The 7,804-nt window shown below is 32.7% G+C and overlaps 1 protein-coding gene across 1 annotated transcript in view; it reads right to left on the bottom strand.

Moving 5' to 3' along the window:
* Atg16 (Autophagy-related 16) overlaps positions 1-7,804 on the bottom strand; it is a 556,547-nt gene that overhangs the window by 21,062 nt on the left and 527,681 nt on the right. The gene's annotated exons all lie outside the window — the stretch shown is intronic.

A 7,804-nucleotide genomic window follows, 5' to 3' on the forward strand; every position in this document is an offset into this window, starting at 1 on the left:
GATACTTCAGGAGTTATTAGAAATAAATCTAAAAATATAATATGGCCATTTTGAAAAACCTATCTTATTAGGCCCACGAACTCTTCCTCGGGAATGGAAAACTTTTTATAATCGTGTTCTTCTGACAATTTTATATAAGAATCCATTTATAGAAATCTATTTACACTTACTTCTAGGAACAGTTAACTTTTAAACTATTTTTACAAGACTTGTAGTTTTAAGAATGAATGATAATATATGATAAATGATTTCAGTTAGTTTTTTATAACAAAAAGTATTGAAACATTATTTCAATGATATTGTTATACATTATGTTAATTAAGTACTGGCAACAATTTAACAGAGTCTAATACGACTTGTATTGTAGGGAATTAATATTATCAAAAATTGACGAATCACAACTCTGATAAAATGACAAAATTGTTGTAATATTTCACACACACGTAACACAGTTACTTAAAAATTCCTGTTCGGTACAAGATATCTTTTACAAGCATCGGTTACATAAATACAAAATTTAATTTATAATTTGCTGAGTCATGGAGTCAGCTCATTTCTTTCTCTCAATTATTATTGATCTTTATGATGATTGATATAAAATTATTTTATAATAAAAGGAAATGACGGATAACTTTTTTTTTGGAGAGCCTATGTAATACGTAGTTTTACAAGATTTGGCAGTATTTAAAACATAAATAAATACATATTTAGAATATATATAAATTACATTTTTACATTAAATTTATAAAATACATTTTTAGAAATATCTTTCGTTTAAGGGGGAAAAATATGAAGTGCAATAAGATTTTTTTTTTACTCTGTTTCTATATTCCAAATCGTAAATGTGGGCTACTGGGACTACCATTGTTTTTTTATATATGGAATATATAGTACGGAGGAGTAAATACGATAGTGAAAAATTTAGCCGAAAAACACGTTTATTTATTTATTTAATACAAGATCGGCCTGGTGAGCCCTTACATGGTCGATACTACAGTTGTACATATTTTTTTAATAGTTGATTATGGGAAGTGAGATAGTTTCGTACAAAAGACACCCCTAACTAGATACAACGTTATACATTAAAAACTTTAGCGCACTTGCTCAGCCTCCACTGGCTCATTACCAGTGATGCGGCGAGAGGGATGCGCTGGGATCTCTTGAGCTCTGCTCTACCCCTCCACGTGGGGGATAGAGTGGGCTCAGGGATCCTCAGGTCGATTGTGTAAATATTGTATATAAGAGTGTAAATTTGACAAGAGATTCTTTTATTTTTATCATTATTTTATTTTATTTATTAATTTTTTCATGCACATAGTTTGATTATATTCATTTTCTTTATCCTTCTGTTTGTATGTATTTTAAGAGAGATTTTATTTATTTTTGTGAACTTTTTTTATCATTTATTTATTAATTTTTCATTGTTATTTTATTTTAGTAAGAATGTGATCATTCATCATTATTACCTATTGCCCACAACGGTGTGGCAGATTGTAATATCTATCAATAGATAAAGTTCGATTGCAAAAAAAAAAAAAAAATAAATTAAAAAAAAAAGATAAAATAAATATATAAAATTAATAATTATTGATAAGAGAGGAAAGTAAAGTTAATAACAAAAATAACGACAATCGTAGACCTAACAAAACAAACGCCCGCTAATGGAAAAACAAAACAAATTAATTTGAAAAATAAAATAGAAATTATGTCAATAATAGAATTGATAACGATATAAGTCATAACAGGATGTCCTGCAGTTGATTATGGGGGTCTAGTCTCGTACAAAAGACTATATACTAACTATATACAATGTTATTATTGAAAGAAAAAAAAATAATACAATAAATAGATAAGAATAATTCTTCTTAATAAAAGAGGAAAGTAAAATTAAGAACAAAAAATAATGATATTGGTACTCTTCAATAAAACAAACAATTGCCCTCTAATAGTAAAAATAAACAAGTTAATTTGAAAAATGGAGGCGAGAAGAAAAGAGAAAAAAAAAAACAATGAATAAATAAAATGAGTAGTAAAATAGAGGTAATGTGACTATGAATTAATTTTATATTTAATAAAATTTATAACAGAATGCCCTGTAACAGTCTGGGCTTCAGTCTTCGGATTGAGATTGGGTTTCCCAGGTTATAGGTCACTGCTCCTTTAACTGTCTGTAACTGGGAGTGGAACTTTATGAATAGTTTTTTGACGTAATCCTCCATTGACTCCATTTGCAATTCCCGATGCAATTAGCTATTTCTTACAAACCAAGGACCATCCACGAATTTTCGTTAAAATCGAATACCAGAATTCAGGAATAGAAGTCACTTTTTATAATTGATTTTTCACATTTTTGCAATTTTTTTTTTCAAAAAGGGCTCTAATGATTATGATTAAACTGAGTACATCAACGATCAGATGGGCGACCTTTAATATCATTCAGCTCTTATCCTAATTGAAATATTTTGACATATTTAAAATATCGAATTCTCAAAATGGCTTCCTAACTAAACTAACTGTTATTTTGATTTTTAGAAATAATTAATCATTTGCCGGCATTGCTAGTAGTAAAAAATGGTTGGATATACACCATTAAAGTATTTGATAACTAACGAAAGGAGATAGGAGGAAAAATATTTTTCCAGGTTAAAAATACAGAGAATAAGAGTAGTTATATCGACAGACATATATATCGTTGGAAAGCCAAAGATTTTATAAATATTAATAGAATATTGTAGAATTACAACACCTTCCAAAGATAAGGTTTGCTCGATATGGTCTAAGAAGAATTTGATTGTACGGGCGCATGCGCATTATGCCATTCAGTTTCGCAGTCTAATGATTTTTTTCGTCTCCATAGTTACTAAATAATTACTTTTTAATTTCACTTAACCTATTATATGCCTCTAAGTTGATAGGTTAGCTCCATGAAATTCTTAGTATTTTCAATATTGATTCTAAAACAATTTAGCATAGATTAATTGAACCTTAGTACGAGAAAGTATTGGTAGAGTAAATAATATAAAAATATCTAGTCAGAAACGAGCCAGGATTAAATTCATCTCAAAGTAGGGTGCTAAGTGGAAGTTTTGTAATGCGCGTACCGCACCAAATTTTTCTTTATACAGAAAAACATTTGTCTATCCAACAGTATATTATACATTTATATTACTACTCTTATGTCTGGAAATCGCTTTTAATCATGGAAAATATTTCTCCTTTCTCACCCCAAGATGATTTTTGTAAAATGACTATAAATATAAACGATATATTTAATTATATATTTTATAGGCTAACTCTATTTGTACTGGGGATAAATCATTATCCCGTGATAAATTAGTAAGATGAAATTATTATTATTATCTTTATAATTTGATGAACTTACTAAACCTCAACTCATCACAACAAGACAGAGTCTTTATACTTGATTAATCTACAGAGTTCTTATAATTCTGGAAGTCGGGAAGGCTGTGAAAAGAATAACTGAGTAAAAAAAGTGTGGATTCAATAACGGTGTAGAACAATGGTTTCATGTCCCTCGGCCATCCGGAAGCTTCGTTCCATTGCAAAGAATGCACGGGGCTAAGCTAGCGATTCTGGGGCGTCCCTCCGTAACTGTTGTCCGGTCACGGTCTGTTGAAATATTGCCACCGCCTCTTTAATTAATAAGTATTTATTATAGTATATTGTTATATCTAATCTTCTTTATGGCTATCAATTAATAATACCCTGAGATAGGTTGAAGTGCTAGTAGTTCTTAAGCAATCAATTCCTTTGTTAATTTGTTAATTCCTTTGTCACAGAGTCATATATTTTTTTTTGTTAATCTTGAGGATCAGTCATTAATACCTAATTTACTCGAAAGCTGATAAGATTTGAGAATATAAAATCATTTAATGGATTCAGTACTATCTTTTTTCTTATTCTCCAAAAAAGAGACAAAACTTTGGTTGTAAAACAAAACCTGAGTCTAGTGCTCTATAAAAAAAAAAGGATAAACAAAAAATAAAAGAAACTGAATAATACAATCTATAACGTGATATTATTTATTTCATTATATTAAACTTAAAATAATATGAATTAGTTTAAATAAACCAAAGCGTACAGGTACAGATATTAACCGACTTCCAAAATTATTCACATACCATTTACAAAATCAAACTTATTACACACTGTCACAATGTAAACATAGAGTCGGTTCACTTTAACTCACTGTCAATGTTTAATATGTTTTGTAAGTAATAAGTAAATAAAAAAAAATTAGAACTAGCCAGCCGAAAATTAATTTTACTGGCTGAGGCTAGCTAACTCATTTACCAACCAAGAAATTGTTTTAACCACGCACCTACGTTAATCACAAAATTTATTTCTTTAAATATAACTTTATTAATTTCTCGAGACTGTTAATTATTTATTAAATAAATATAAACCTATAGTTGTAATAGTTTATATGGAAGTAATAGTGTGAATTAATTGAAAATTAAAAGTTTAAAATTAATGATTTTTGAAAAAAATAGGGTGTGTTTGACTTATAATTAATGACCTGGGCAGAATAGCCTGCAAAACCTTTTTTTTTAAATTTTGATGTAATGTGAGAATTTATATTGTAAGATTGTCCTTGAGAATGGCCGAGATGGCTGAAACGTTGGACTGTTAATGTAATAAAAAGTGTTGAGATTAAACAAGGATACAATTTTATTGATTTATTTCCTTAGAGCAGGGTTCTCCAAACGCTTTAGCTATTGAACTACAATTACTATTTCACTAAATCATAATGGTGAAACCTTAGCAGCCAGCCTACTAGCATGTGTCATTAATTACAGTTAATATGGCGGCTTCAAATACACTTGTCAATTCTTAGGCAAGCTACAATACGAGTGGTCGGTGCACAGTAATATTTTTCACTTACAAAACTTGTACCGCGTATTTACCTTCCATTTTTATGATATGCTTGGTGTCATTTTTCGTAGACTCCTGCCCAAGAGGATCCGACAGAGCGATGGAATGCCGTCGAGCCTCGTCATTCCAAATGACCGATCCAATGAGATTCCTCTCCGGAGCAAACATATACCCCAGCAACCGCCCCAGATAACCCGAGACACCCCGACGAAGAGGACAACCCCCGAGGAGCATTAGACATAAATTAACCCGGCTACGTGACTCGGAGGACCATAAACAACGCACCGCACGACCGCGCCGCTATTATATACCTCCTGCTCTGGGACAATAGTCACCTTCGATCTCTATCGTATACATAAACATACGTCATAGCTGTGCGTTCCGCTTATCCAAGTCGGCCAGCGGATTATCTAGGAGGCATTGTGTAGTATTGTTGAATAAACATACTCCCACCGGTTCTGATTATGGTTATCACTCAAGTCGGTCTTGATTGGACTAATATGGATGAATAGCAATGGAGAATGGCATTTTCGAAGTAATATATGGCAGGGTAGAAAATAGAAGGAGACAAAAATATTACCTCGAAAGGTAAAGACGATCTATTTTTGCAATATTCCACATCAATCGCTAACTAATGTACCTCAATAAATTTTTAGCAAAATTCCAGGAGATCCCATAGCCACCTCTTTATCAGTTTTCTAAAACGTGTTTCATTGTTATGCTTGGTAATTTTGTTGATTTAATTGATATGTTTGATCGTTATGTTTGGTCATTTTGTTGACTGAATTTCAGTCCCTGGAGTTCGTAAAGGAATCTTTTTTATGATTTAAAAAAGCAATTGAACTTCTTCTAGCGGCACTACAAGCGCTTGAATATGCCCTTGATAAATGAACGCCAACAATTCCTCTCAGCCAGTTCAATGGATAATAGATTCTCAGCAGAATTATACTAAAAAAAAAAAAAATATTGTACATTCTATAAAACATATTTTTTTTTAAATCTTTGAAAACTTCGACCCCTCTCTAAAAATTAAAAGGATAAAATAGTTTAAAAAACAATAAAACCAGAACAATTCCAAATCCTCAATGTTTTTAATTGCTTTAGAACTAGTGCAGGATCCCGACGTCCTCCGACACGAATCTTTACGAATCCCGGTCTTGTGCCAACGCCATCCAGTTCTTTGTTCCAGGATATTTGGCAACACTTATGCCTAACTCGTCATCAATAAAACAAATCCTAGGTCAATACCTTTTTCTCTAATTTCATTCTGGGATATATGAGCTGCTTTTATAACAATGAGTCAAGTGTTGAAGAGTTCTTTCAGAAAAGGTTATAACTGCGAAATTTAACTAAACAATTCTTTAACATAAAAAGCTTCTTCATGGTCTAATCTGACTTTTTCTAGCAGTGAAACAATACTTAACGAAGTCCCTTATGCGCCAAAACTGAAAATAAGTTAAATTTGGTCAGATCTTTTTTCTTACATTTGAAACGTCGTAAAAAATATTAGTTAAAACCTCATTAGTTATATATAGTCCCATTTGTTCACTAAGCTCTTCATTTTTCCCCTCCTCCAATCAAAAATGAAGCCGAAAGGACCACGCCCACGAAAGAATGGTTTACGTTGTGGTTAATAGGAAATAATAACTGTATACATTGTAATAAAAACTGAACAGAAGGCAGCTGATTGGCTCGTATTGTTCCACTACTCCTTTGCCACGCCCCTGAATGGCACATAAAGCCTCCTTTGGCCTTTGGCTTCCCTTTTCCATCAGCGTACTCCCTCCATAAAACTCCTTCCTTCAACTCTCTAATTATATGTTATATTCAGAATCTTATGTTTAAAAATGAACCATTAACCATCCTCGGCCATAGGATTATAGATCATCCTCAGTAACAATCCAGGTTTATAGATTATTGGATGAATCATGTTCTTGTATATGTGTTTAAGAGCTCAACAGCCCTAAATAAACTCGTATTCATACAAACACACTTCTTCTTAATCTTACTCACTTATGAATTCCAGATAGAAAATAATATAATATTTTTTATTTTAAAGATCCATTGACGTAGTAACCAATAGGCTTTGTAAATTAAAATATTTATTTCATGCCATCCTTCACACCTGACCTAAGACAGTTGGAACGCGGATGCTCATAGGGCGGAGCGGGCAATATAAACAATCCACTAATGGCAGCCGCTGAGGTCCGCAGGGATGGGCTTCGGGAACCGAAAACACGGCGATAAAGCAGATAGGAGAGTGGGGTCGTGGGCTTCCCGTTTTGGCGGGGGTTACTGCTACCTCACGCCCCAAGATATTAGCTCACTTATTTATAACGCGGTTCGAACAGCTGAGGTCCGCTACATAAAGGCGACCCGCTGGATTTGTCTGCATCGCCGAAACGTGAGAGATAAAACGGACCGAAGGTGCACGCCTTTCCCAGTCGCGGTCCAAACCGTTCATCGCTAGGACTGTCGAAGAGGAATTTAGGAACGTCGAGTAGCACGGCGCGTCGATTTAGGAAAAAATGTCTACCTTGATAAAATTATGTAACCTGCCATTGGGCTCCTAAGTGGCTGACTCCTAGTCGATGGTTCATGAAGGCGGCCTCATTTCGGGCGCGATGTCGTGAGGCGTAATTGCACCTGATGCCGCGCCAATGTTAGGAAAAGATTTTAACAGAGAATCAATACTTTGCTCATCTTTACATTGATATTAAACATCTATAAACAATGTAATAACAAAAATAGACAACACAAGTTATATGAAGAAACGGATAAACCATAGAAATAATTGTAAAATCCAAATCAATGTTGTTTGTTGCTTAAAGGCGTAAAAACCTCTGGTCATCAACGCCTATGGCATGATAAAAGTAAAAAAATAAATAAATAAATAAAAAATAGAAAA

The sequence above is a fragment of the Halyomorpha halys genome, unplaced genomic scaffold (assembly GCF_000696795.3).
Source record: "Halyomorpha halys isolate HHAL.00 unplaced genomic scaffold, Hhal_1.1 Scaffold157.1, whole genome shotgun sequence".
In the NCBI taxonomy this organism is placed as follows: Eukaryota; Metazoa; Arthropoda; class Insecta; order Hemiptera; family Pentatomidae; genus Halyomorpha; species Halyomorpha halys.